This window comes from Bacillus rossius, chromosome 1 (genome assembly GCF_032445375.1).
Source record: "Bacillus rossius redtenbacheri isolate Brsri chromosome 1, Brsri_v3, whole genome shotgun sequence".
Lineage (NCBI taxonomy): Eukaryota > Metazoa > Arthropoda > Insecta > Phasmatodea > Bacillidae > Bacillus > Bacillus rossius.
The window spans coordinates 167,584,260-167,598,529 of NC_086330.1; the positions used below are offsets into that span (position 1 = coordinate 167,584,260).

The 14,270-nt window shown below is 37.1% G+C and overlaps 1 protein-coding gene across 1 annotated transcript in view; it reads right to left on the bottom strand.

Annotated features, from left to right (window-relative positions):
* The window catches only part of LOC134527100 (discoidin domain-containing receptor 2-like), a 787,573-nt gene that overhangs the window by 185,853 nt on the left and 587,450 nt on the right, over positions 1-14,270 (bottom strand). The window lies entirely within an intron of this gene.

Here is a 14,270-nt window from a genome sequence, read left to right on the forward strand (position 1 = left end):
GGCGAACCCAGTGCGGCGGCAGCGTCAAAAGCGACTCGTTCCTCCCGGCCGGCAAGGGGATAGGCGTGGGCGTGCGTGGACCGTGGAGCAGGGGGAGGGGTGGGGGTTCAAACAAACCTCGAGTCCCGCCCCCGTGGCGCGGCCGTGTCCACAGCTCGCGCACTACATCAACAGGTTGAGCGCGCGGCCCCGCCCCCTTCCCACAGCCGAGTTACACCCGGCCCGTTGCTACCGTGCAGCGGGTGTGTCGCAGTAACTTTCTCCCCACGACCTTCCACTCTATGCATAGTGTACCTCGGAGGCACAACGCACTATGTCCTCTCTTGAGCGGAACGAACCTTTTTTAACCATAAACTTTACCAACGTTTGACGTTCTCTCTAGTGGCATAAAACACCAAGATCTGCGGTATGTCGAGAAATCACATATTTTGGGTAGAGGATAGTTGAGTAAATAAGTTAAGTATTATTTAAAAAAAATTCAATTCGTGAAAAATTTGGGTTATGTAACATAGTGCCTCATTCCTCCAAGTTACAGATATGTATGTTTTTTTTTCCGAGCCAGAGGCAGGTACAGTGTTGCTTTCCACCAAGCCCTAAACTCAGCTCCGACCGACAATGGTACCAGACTCCAACTTCAACGGCCAGCCTGATTTCAGCTTCTCCGTGGTTTCCAGATATCACTCCAACCAATGCTGGGATGGTGTCTCAACTTGATGAATTCCTTCTCCATATACCTCTTATTCGTTTAAATGTGTTTTGAATGATTCGTTCAATTGGGAGGATTTGCAACGGCTGATTTTGGCTTGGATTTTGCGCGCGCGCGCGTGTGTGGGTGTGTGTTTCTGTATTCGTATTTTCTTTGTCGTTCTTCAGGCTTTCTCTATGACACACAGTGCAAACTAGCGATGGTGTGTGTCCAACTTAAAATTTTTAACGTTTAAATGCGTGTTAACGACTATGTCATGCAACCTGTATCAGATTTAACTATTAAAACAGATAGTGGCCAGTATAGAGAATAAAGTATTCTGTATACTTACTAAAGATTCCTTTGAAAACCACTTGCCAAGAAATTGTTTCTAATACTACAAGAAATATATTGTAACTTTGTACAACGCATAACTATGTTTTTTTGCATATATCAAATAAGTTTTTCGAGATAATGACTATGTCTTACAAACATTAGTGCATAATTTTATATTTTATTTGATGTTTCATTTAAGCAATTTTTTTTTAACATGTAAAAATAATCGAATATTCAACAATTTGACTTTATGGTGTTGTATCATACTTATTATTTACGAAGTTAAAACTGGAAAGCTATTCAAGTAACGGTTTAGAAATAACATTAATTATTGGAGTTACTGGGACAACACCAAGCATAAATGTCTGGGTAAGAATCCGAAACTCAGTATTACTGCAAACACTATTTTGAAGTGACACAGTTGTTTTTATGTTAATGTAAAAATTAACAAACATCTGTAATTTTATATGCATATTTCTGTTAAATTAAAAAAAAAAACAGTGTGGCACCCGTTTTCTAACTGTCACGGGCAAGGAAACACAGTAAGTCGGTTACGTAAAATGACAACTTCGTGAAGTTGTTAACAAACAACTTTGACAAAAAAAAATTTGGTAGAAGGATACTTATATAACTTACACAACTTTGAGAACTGTTTCATTTCAGGCATAATACATTTGATTAACTGTATGTTTTTACAATCAAGCCCAACTAAAAAAAATCCTCATTTTCAATACGACCAATGAAATGTCAGAACCTCCATCGGTTTTTAATCTTATTTGTGAACTAGAGACTGATCTTGATCATGTGATACAATAAGGAAGATATTTGGAAAAATTTCCTTTAATACACGATAAAAACGATAAATGTATTATGTGCGTTCGTGCCCTTATGTTATTGTGTGCTTCTGACGAGTAAACTAGAATCAGTTTTAAGTAGGCATATTCAACAACCACCAGGAAACTGATGTACAACTTTTCATTTATCAAAAATATATAATCCTCATTTTTTATCTGTATATAACTGCATCACTTACATGGTTCGTGCCTCCTAACTTGAAAACTTTGTTAGTCGATTCACATTGGACCGCAGATCTCTCTACATATTCGGAATATCGCTGTTCAGATATTTCACTAAACAATTTCTATGTCTTCTGGTGATAATAATAAAACTTTCAAGTCAACACGGAACGAAAGTATAAGCAGTCATGTGCATAAATCAAATCAATTCATTTATTTATAGTTTTGTAATTTTTCACTCTATTTTGCCAACTGGTAGTTTTCTTCCGCTCGCGCAGAGAAAAAGAAAGTGGCTGCTTTTTCAAATGCTTGCCAATCTGCTTGCATGCTTGATATCTTTACTGTCTACAAGGCGTTAGAAACAATAACACGATCGCATGACATTTGCCCACGTACTGAGTGGTTAGATCAATGGCTTCGAATCATGGCAATACGTGATCGATTACCGCTGGCTTCTCACCCGAAATGTCATAAAAGTGGCCGACTTTGTCGTGAGTCACTGGGTTTCTCGGAGTACTCCCGTGTTTCCCCTCCAATTTACAAATGACACCCCTCAGCATGACTGACTGACTGACTGACTTCTTGTCTGACTGACTGGCAGTGCACAGCCTAAACCGGTAGACCTACAGATTTAAAAATTTTGAGGACATATTATTTTATTATTATTATTATTTTAAAAATCACCTCCCTAAAGGAGTGAAGAGGGGTGGTAAATGTTCTATAAAGAACCTTTTTTTTTTTAAAGTTACGATGATGACACTTTGTAAATATAGTCTTCATGAGAAGTAAAATAACACGTGTTTCATTTTTTTTTTTAATTCATCTCCTAGGTAGGTGAACGGGTATTGCAAAAACGACATAATAAATATTTTAGAATAATTTTCATGCATAACGTTCTTCTGCTCCCAAGGGCGTTTGCAGGGGCGTTAAACAACAAATTTACCGTTTTTCAAGTAGCTACCTTCATTTCCTACATACTTGAAACTCGGCAGGGATGTTCTTTATAGGCCTACTAGCTGCAGTACCCGACTTTGCCCGGGCTGAACACAGGGTGATATATTGTCCGCGAGTTACAGCAAAATTGATAGCGATATGTCCAGTGTGGTGGACATTAAGAAATGACACACAATTACTGTTTGTGTATCTGTGACATATGGTTATCTGTTTACCCATGGCGATCAGTTGAAAGGTTTAGAAGTTGATGCGCTACAGCGCCATCTAGCGGCGAATTACAAAAAAAATGGTTAGCATAAAAACCTTCTCCATGATAAAAACACTTCGACGTGCCAACTTTGAGTTTATCGCCGTCATACATGCCAACATCCAATTATATATATTCTTATATTTTGAAATTTTGGGGCTTTCACTTATGCGGAAAGTGGATGTTCAGGACCTCGAATGGTTTGGAACACTCCATCTCGAAAGAATAGATATTTGAAATTCCTGAAATTGTCAAAATTTTGGGGCTTTTTTCCCGGAGGGGGGCGGGGGGTTCGAGGACCCCGAATGGCTCGGAAACACTCCAAATCGAAAGAGATATAAAGGAATAATAGAATGTAGGCATTTACTGTACTCCTATCTACCATAATAACAATATTGACAAATAGAAAGCTTATTACCTACCTATGAATAATTATCTAAATTAATAAATAACTGTATGTTTAAGAATGTACGTCCATACATAATATTAAACTTCAAACTGTACACACCAAAAAAAAACTAAGGACGTTTGTTAAACTATTTTTTGTCATAATGTTTAAAACATTTGTAGGATTTGTTTATATGTAAAACTGTGGTGGCAATATTCCGCTTATCCAAAGGAGTATAGAAATTAATAGAGATATCACTCCCTGTACACACCACAAATCTTTGAATTAAGTATAAAAAAAAAAAGTCCAAAATGAAACAAAAAGTATAAATAACAACTAATTTGACAAAAAAAATTATACAACTGGAATGACAATGTTTACATCCGCCTGAAATTTAATAGAAGTAAGTAGTTAAGAATATATATATAAGAAATTAAATGAAATGAAAACACACATAAATAAAATTAGCTCACACTCAACCAAACATAATGTTCAATATGAAATAAAGGAAGATTGCAATTACACGTAAATATTCTAATTAATAAAAAAAATCAAGTTTCCTGTAATAGTAAAATTCAAATTTTTCAACAATATATTACATAATTGATAAATATTTCTGGTCTTCGGTCTCAGCAGCCCTAAGACTCTTGACGCTCAGCAGATAAATTATAAACACTAAACCAAACTCCTTGCAAATAAGTAGGTACTGTAAAAACAAATAACAATATTGACAAATAGAAAATATTAGTAGGCCCTACCAACCTATCAATAAATTTCGAAGAAATTTATAAGTTTAAGAATTTATGTACCTACACAATATTAAACTTGAAACTATCCACACAATAAAAACCTAAGAATGTTAGTGAAACTAATTTATTTTTATTTGTCATAATACCTAAAATACATACCTATGTTTCCAAAATGAAACAAATGACCAATTTGACAAAAAAAAAATTGTACAACTAGAATGACATTTAAAACATACACGTGAAATTTAAAAGAATTATGAGTGCCCTAGGTAGGGAGAAAAAAAATATATAGAAATTAAATTTAAAAAATGGGTGCGTGTACTTAGGTACGCGCATGTGAAGTTATACTTCTTTGGCATCATTAAAAAATGGTTTTTAATTGCATGCAAAAATATTGCGTGGAGTCCATCCGCGCGGAAGAAGTGAAACTTCGTAATGTGGAAATGTAAATAGGAAGGGGTATAAATTGATTTTTAGTGAAATCATATTGTATCAAATCAAACTAAAAAAATAAAGGAAATAAATTTGTAACGATTCATAGATTGATCTTCAGAGAGAGAGAGAGAGCGAGAGAGAGAGAGAGAGGGAGCGAGAGAGAGAGAGACCTATTGAATGTCTATAAAACTAACTTTTTTTATGAGAGCAGATTTTCATGAAATAAATCATGAAATCATTCAACGATAAAATCTGTTTATTTAATTAAGCGGACGGGTTCGCCCCAAGGAGAAAATTGACGCGGCGAGATCTCGTGGACATAGAGAAATGACACACACTCACTATTTACCTATGTGTCTATGAAACATAATTTTTTTCTGCAATTTAATTTGTAATATACAAAAACGGTATTGAAAATTGAAACAAATATGGCGACACTACAAACTGTCAAGATCTTTATTTTTTTCTTACTCTCTACTTAGTTCCTTACAATAGCAAAACGTAACGTAATGGCTTGAAAGCTATTGCTCGGCAGACATAAGGAATGACACTAACAATTTGTATATCTATGACACACATTACATAAAATTAAGATATATTTTTAACCCGTTAAAAATTTATTTTTTTAGACAAAAGATAGCCTATGTCCATCCCCAGGATATAATCTATCTCCTTGCCAAATTTCATTACGATCCGTTCAGCCGTTCAGCCGGGAAAAGGTAACAAACAAACAGACAGAAAGACAGAGTTACTTTCGCATTTATAATATTAAGTAAGGATCACATAGACACCAACTGAAAACATTGTTGTGGGGGAGTTAAAATTCAAAATTTCGCATTTTTCAAACCATAAATTCAGCAATATTTAATGTCGATTCTTTCTTATACTCCATGGCAACGGCTATTACACTGGTTTGTTTGTAATTCGCTATTTTTCTAACAGAAGCCTCTTCACTATGTGCTTGGATAGGGTAACGCCGGGTACTTCAGCTAGTATCTAGCAATACCCACGTCGACGAAAATTAGGCTCAGTTCGTACATTCACCCCCTTGTCTCTGTCTCTTCGCGTCGCCACCTCGGACTTTATAAATGACCGTGTCTACGTTCTGCCACTAACTAATGATTTTCCAGAGTTGAGTCACAGAATTACTCCGGACGTGTTAATAAGTGTGTGGGAAGAATTGTACTTTAAGTTGGACGAGAGCCGTTTAACATAAAGTGCACAAATGGAACATTTTAAAGAAAAAATAGGTTAATTTACCTTCAATTTAATGTGTGATTTGCTGTAAAAAGTCTAAATTAAACTTTTATAAAATACCATTGAAATTCGGACATTCTTTCATGGACAATCTATATTTTACAATAACTGATTCTTCGTAGAAACTAGGTACGCCTTATTTTGACGTTCGCCGCTGTATATTTCGTTCTGAACAAAAGTAAACACGCGAGTGGACAACATAAGAGTGTTCTTGCTGCAGACTTAACCAAATTTTGAATATCTTATACCTTACTAATACAAAGAACATTATTTTATATTCATGTTCAATGGAAGCAAACTCAATATTAGTAAAATTACGAAGACAGCCGTATTTGTCATTTGTAATCAGCGTGCTTCGTAAATTCAACGTAAAGATATTTACCAGTGCAGCGATTGAGCACGAGCTCGCTAGCGCCGCCGGGACGGGGTCTGCTTCATGGGCTTGCTTCCTTGATGACCAATTTTTAAGAGCGAACAATACCAGCGTTATTATTTGGAGAGAGGTGCATATACATAACATTTTACATTTGTACAATTTCCTCCAAGGCTTTACCTTTTTGGATATTAAGCAAGTCCAAACCATTCGTGTGTTCTAAGCACGAATTTGGGACAGACGCGATAACGGACTAAGTAAATGGAAATTGGCTCGATCTGCGGTGAGACTGTGTCCCTTATATGGATGATGTCATTAAGAAACTGCCTAAGCAAACACTATGTATGCTCAAACTTAAATGTATCGTGCCAAGCAAAAAAGAAAATATAATAATAATATTTAATATATTTTGGATTAGGCAGGACTGAATTTGTTAGTTTTGAAAGTCGGTACTTTACGTGGAATGATGTTCTAAAATAAAACTAAAGCTCTTTTTCCTGATGAATTGTGCATCTTGCTAAAAAAATATATTTTTTAAACTGTTAACATAATCTTAGTTAGTATAATATAATTAGTTTTTAATTTAAAATACATTTCTTTAGTTGTTGTAAGAACAATTTTTTAGATAAGTAATTTATTCTTAAAAATAATATATTACAATTTCGATTGTATAACATGAAAAACTCTCAAAAAATTTGATTAAAAAAATAAATGAAATAAACACAAATACTTCTAAATCCCTATTAATATTTAGACTGATAATTTCCATGTTACACAGGTCACGACGGTGCGCGCGGAGACAAATTCCCAACAAAAATATGGTTAAACACAAATAACATTACCGCCCATAAGTTACGCAGCTTTCGGGTAATCTGGTTACTAAATAATGTCTTGGATACCACTAGTCTGTCGTTACACAAGGCTTACCACAGCGTGCAGTATAAATAATTCGTGCCAAATAATCTAAACACTAACAACAAAAATCTTAAAAAGTCTCATGGCTGTGAAATTTCGTACTTTGATCTAATCACAGTGTTTAACATAGGAAGGTTAATTTTAGATCACTGTATTTAGATTTTACAACTAAGATGCAATTATGCATTACAGGACTACTCGAGCAATGAAAAGGAATTATTTAATTATATAACTACTTTATTAAAAATATATGTTTATTATAAAACGAACTTATTTAAACACCAACGCATATCAAACGTACAAACAGATTTAATAAATTATATACTAGATCTTCATTATTAAATTACTATAAGAAAATAAACATGAGTTCCCCCGCATTTATCAACTAGGCGTCGAGAAATTTTCCTTATTTTCAATACTAAAACTATCTTGAAAAATCATGGGGTTGAATTTTTTTTGCGTTTTTTAACTTTTATTCTCAGGTTGAATATCTATTTTGTACTCTTTCCCAATAATGATTATTGGAAGATATTATTCCGAGTGCGATAAGTAGAAAATAAAACAATACAAATGCAATAATCAGTCTAGTAAGCAAACTTCTAAGCACTTACTATTATGATCTCGAGATATAATGAAAATCTGAAACAAAGTTGGCTGGATCAGGTTATAATTCGGAACATCTGGAATGAAAGTAGTGTGTTGCCGCTGACCACCTCACTTAATATCTATAAGCAATATATTTCTAGCAATAATCTATGTCTAATAAGAGATTTGATCTCAATGAGCTTAAAGGAAACTGGTTTATTATTTGTAGGGTTATTTTGGGCTACAATCTAACTATGTATGTGCTAAACATAAAGAAAAAAAAATTGCGATATTCGAAGGTTACAGAGCTCATTGCGTTTATGTTCTCAGTAATGAATTTCCTTTGTATTTTGTGTTCGATGTGCACAAACTGTAGCAAATTTACGAACTCGTTTTCAGCTATTCACACGACGGTGAATACATTCATATTATACCTTGTCACGTAGTTCATCTATTTCACCGTCGCGGCGTCTGAACGTAGGTAGATTGGAAGAAGCTACACAATTGCAAGGCTATATAGTGCTTCTATTGTGCTGCTATTCGGTGCGGATACGAAGGGTGGGAAGTATCCAGAAAAAAATATCTGACGTTGATAGCTGCTGAATAAATCGGTAGTCTGAGGGAACAGAGGGGGTGTGTTCGGTGCTCCTACGATTCCTGGCACGGGGGCCATCAAAGACAAAAACATGATAACAGAAGAAGAGGAAGGGGGAAACTGCACAGTCCCGACTAACAACAACTCAGCTAAAGCGGAGAGGGGGGAACAGAGGGTGGAACAACACAAGGGGCTAGGATTCATAAAGTGGATGACAAATTATTCCTATTACTTTGCGGCCTCGTCCCTTTCTCTAGTGGCGGCAGAAATATAAAAGCACTCTGCAAGGAAGTATGTGGTGGAGGGGGGGGGGGGTTAATACTGGCTGCCATCTTGTGGCACGTCAAACACAAGGTGCCACGAAGTCAAAATGGCTGGTGCAACGTCAAGCGTACCAGAATAATTGTGCGACATTACATTATAAAGCCATAGAAGAAGGCAGTTGACATGAAGGTGGTTATTATTTCTTCACCAACAAGAAAAAGGTATATCAGATAAGGAGAGCCAAAATTAAATTAAAAAATACATATAAAAATGCAATACGCACAAAGAGTTTAGAGAATATTTTCAAGGTATCTAAAAGACTTTATGCTTATTACACTTTGGAGATCCCATAGTTGTCATTTTTGCTTTTTAACATTAGACACAACCTTAAATTTTTTGTTACTTCTACATACCCACCTATACTACGTTTTTTTTTTACTTCGCACGGTATGCGCAAAAATGATTTAGTCAGCGGGACATAGCGATTACTGCAGGCTCTTAACCACAAAGGAACTGACTCATGATTAGAGACCCGGAAATTTCGCGGATTCATTTAGTCGCAAGCTAGAATGCAAACCTTCACACTCTCGCACTGTGTTCATGATTGGCACGCAGTTGTTTGGAAACGCCCGTCTACGACCGTGAGTCAATGATGCCCAGCTAGGAGAGAAGTAAGCTAATCAGGTTGTGCCAAATAACAAGAATAAAAATGTTCTCGCTAAGAAATCAACCAATGGGAAAGTAAACATGGGTCGAGCACACCTATAACTTTGAATTATATCCTGAGGCCAGAAGAATCCGCGAATTTTCCGGGTCTCTAATCATGATCTATGACACACGTCAACTCACGGTCTCCGTAGACTATTAGGTAATTACACATTATTTCTGAAACACAGATGAAATATGGGGTTTAATAAATGTAAAACAAATCAAATGTAAAAAAGGACCAAATTTAAACAATGATGGGTGCGTTTTTATAATTCGTTATCTTAAATAGAATGTGATATTTTTCTACTTTTCTAATATAAATATTATATTTGTAGTGCAAAGCATAAAATTCTTAATACTAACGAAACATGACAAAGTACTTTCAAAATAATTAGACATATGAAGTTGTCATTAACTAAACAATTTGGCAAATACATACTTCTTAAAACTAAACAAGGTTCGCGGGCTTTCAAGGCCCTTTTCTAAGGTTTCTTGGATTGTGGTTTTCAGCTGCGTCAAAAGTAAAGAGTCATCCAAAGTTTTGGTCAGTATTTTAGTCATTACCATAGAGAGACGAATTTTTTTGTCCGACATTTATCTCAAATAGTGCTTGATAGTTTACATAAAGTGTGTTTTGAAATTTTCTGCATTTAGTTAATATTGAGCATTAAATTATTTGTTCTGCGTCAAATACCTAAATAACATTCAACAAATTTTAACCAAATGTTGTGGTGTAGTTTTAAACAAAGTCGTGTGTAAAAAATAACAATATTATGATTTTCACAAATGAGATGGCAATTGTAGCATCTTGCCAAATGGACAACATTATAACATATGTTTAGTCTATGTATGAACCCTGACTGCAAGAGTCTCTCGCGTGGAGCGGGTTGGCCATAGATAGCAGCAACGCGCGAGGAGGTGAAGCTCGGCGGGCGAAACAGGCGCGCGCCGTAGTTCGCGGGGTCGCCGCCGCGGCAGCACATGCGCGTCGGGCCCCGGCGCTCCGCAGCTCGCTCTATTTAGGGGCCGAGCCGGAGTTGGTCGATGACTGGTGCCTGGCACGGAAGGGGGCGCCCTGCCGACGGTTGGAGCATGAACTGTTTCGTTGGGGCGGGTTTTATGGGGAGGGGGGAGGGAGAGAGAACACCGCGGCCACCGAACAATTTGCGTTAAAAGTGCTGAAAGGGGCGGAGTTCCTAATCAATGCCGCTGAGGAAAGGGACAACAAATTGTGCGCGCGGCATCTGTGCCGGGGTCTCTGCCAAACTCTGCCAAACTCTGAGTCGTAATCAAAGGTGAAGGCTATAAGGGTCGCGCCTTCCTGGGCACACACTAGGTGTGCAGAACTTCAGAAATAACCATGCGGTTTAAAAACTGCTCTCATTTCATGATTGGTGTCTTTTTACGAAAAGCATTAAAAGATACGCTGATGACTGAGTACCATTTCCGTACTCCATTTTAAACAATATTTTCGAAGAGTGAAAAGGGCTAAAAACGTGTTTTCAGAATGATATTAAGACATCGAACATCTGGTACAGATTCTTGAATGCACTCAAGAAACTTGTATTTCGCGTTAATTTTAATTTCCCCGCCATATTAATTATAACTTCCACAAAAATCTAATAATTGTCCTAAGTACGACGACAAAACTGCGGGCTAGCTATTAGCCTTGCGCTTAGAGGCGACAACGCGATATGAGTGTCAGCGAGAGTAATAATTATCACCCCGCCTCAATAACACAAATACACCCCTGAAAAGGCGGGCCCCTAAGGCTGAACTTCTTCCTCCTCGTACATAAGTTGCGATTTTGCGTGTGCAAAAATGCTGTAGATTACCAAAGGAAGGAGGGATAAAGGAAACAAACTCAGTATAGGGAAATGCTTTAGTCATCTTGTTTGTGTATTTATTCTCCTAGCATAGACAAAAGTAAAAATTAATTGCAGAATACAAAATGAAAATTAATGCTGATTCTATTAGGTGTTCAAGAGAATAATTGGCAACTTCATTTAGTCCTCTAAGGGAACCACTAAGGCACACAAAAATACTGGAACAATTTTCTTTTCAAACGCCGTTGATTATTTCTGGTTCTAATCTAGACGTTAAGACAAAGCCAATCAAGATGAATTTTCAACTTGCAGAGTGCACAGACGAAAATGCAAAAAAAAAAATAACTATATAATTAAATCGCACTTTTGACCGAATATAGATGGTTTAAACAAAGGAAATAATATACCTAAGTATTTTTCTTCGACATTAGGAGTTCATAGAGGTTATGGTTTCATTTGGTTCCTAGTTAATATTTGACCAGAACAAGGAGCGGACGAGGGGATCAGGGTTCGTAGCAGAGGCGGCAGCTACAGGTAGGATGAGTACACACAAGCGCTCACGGTCACGTTGAGCAGGGATAACCAACTTAACTCTTTTCAAGGGAGAAATTTCATTTTTTTAAACTTAGATAAAAGCGAACACATTTAAATCAATAGTGAATTTTTGCAACATATTTTAAATTCTTATGTATAGTGCCTTATAAATAAAATTTTGCTCTGGTTTAAAGTAACGAAAAATTAGTCGTTTCAAAATTGTATTTTAAAAAATAATGCGACAGAGTCTTTCAGTTTTCGCCAGAGATATGTAACGGCTAAGCTCGATAACGAACAAATTCATGTGAGTTCATGTTGCAAATATACTTATAATACGAAAATCGGACACAAAATTAAAATTATGCCGAGTGTGATACATATACGAAATTATTTTCAACTACATTTCTGGACGCGCTTCAAACGTTGATTCCGCAACCGCCGCTACAATTGCTTACCGGAATAGCTACGACGACTATCGAACCATTCGATATACAGAAATAAATTTTAAATTATACAATGAAACAGCTCTGATAAAAGCGGAAAAGACTTGAAAAAATAGTAAACCTCGGCTTTGGACCAGATATTCGACAAAATTTTCTTATTATAACACTGGCCACGTTGTTAAAATTCAATAAACAGCTAAAAATATAAATTTTGCTTTTGGTTTGTGAACTTTCGCTTGCAGTATCCGCCACAGATGGTAGCACCGTAGTTACTTATTTTCATTCCGTTTGACTTCTGTTTCGCTACAGAAGTTACTCCTACCATATGGCGTATACTGAGAGCTAAGATGTTACACATAAAATCCTAATAAATATAACAATTATTATTTAACAATATATAAATTAGAGGGAGACGAAAAATATTTTTTTAGAATTTATATGAGACTATTATAGCTTATAACACTGTCAGCTGACAAATTTATTTGACATTAATGCAAATAATACACGACAGTGCATACCTAATAATATTTATTTGTTGAAAGATTCTTTGAGCGGGCCGAAAAAAACCATGTCGCCGGTCAGATGTGCCCTCCGGGCCACCAGTTTGTCACCACTGACATAAAGTGACCGACAGGCCATCGAACCCAGGACGTCTGAATTACAGTCCACCTTGGCGCCTCTAGCAAACACGTGTTCAGGAAAGGCAGTTTTGACGCGCGCCTGCGAGTGCGGCCACCCGCTGCACTTAAGAGTTGAGCAAGCTGGCATTGCACGATAATTAAGATGCGACGGTAACGCACATCTATGGAACTTTAATCCTTAACCCTATAATTTTATACTGTCCAAAAGATTTTACATATAAGGGACGAAACCATGAAACAGAGCTTGTAAAGACAGGTGCAATGGCTCTAAAATGCTGTTCGTAATCAGTGACATTTTCAATAATCTTGAGAGCGGTTTGTAAGTGGCTCAGCCCTCGCACGACGCCGCTGACTTGGAATCCATCCTCGCACACGCGAGGAGGGCACGCGTCGGTAATCGCACACCCGCAAGTCCAGGGCTCGGCACCTCGTCGCGCCCTTGGCAACTTGATTCGCTCCTCAACTCGTTAACGGAGTTGCCCGTCTGGCAGGCCGGGGCAGGCAGAGTGGAAATTTCGCCCGCCTCGTGTCTCCCCTCCCCCACCAACTCTCTCTCTCTGTCCTCCCTTCTTTTTTATCTCCGGCGCCTAATTAAAATTCCCGTCTTATAATTTCATGCGAGATAACATCGCCGCTCCGGCGAGGAGGGCAGGGCGACCTCGGCTCGCTCGAGAGGAAATGGGAAGCCGTGAGCAGCGGCGTCGTCCCTCGTGGCAAGGGGGGGAGGGGGGAAACTCGTCACACAAATTCGGAAGAGGAACTCCGCCGTCTGCTCGGCCGTGAAAAGTTTGGCGATCTTCGCCGTGGAAAACTGGGAATTTTTTTCGTCAAACACTTGTGAATTAATTATTTAATTTAACATCAAGGGTGTTTGACACATGTCTCTGGTGAACAATATGGCATGTAGAAATTATTGCAGAAGAGTTAAGTACCCCTGAGAAAACTCCTATAGCTCTAATAAATGCCCAACATAATTCCTAATAAGAACAAAATAACAACTTATATATTATTTCTATACCCTGTTTTTCTGTCGGTCTGCGAAATTATCCTTATTACTTTATCAAATTCCATAATTTACCTCTCATTTTAAAGCTTATCGTGCCGGCTAATAAAGAAAAATAGACTCACGGTCTAAAAATGTACCGCTTATCTTAAATTTTGAAATTTAAATTCATCTAAGAAGAGGTCCTTTAATTGATGCGTCGATTTTTTGATAGATATCGAATCGTATTCGATAAATACCAAATCGGATATCCCCTTGAAACATCAGCGATTAAATATTTATTTTTTAAATTGCACTTCCGTCATAATAAACAGAA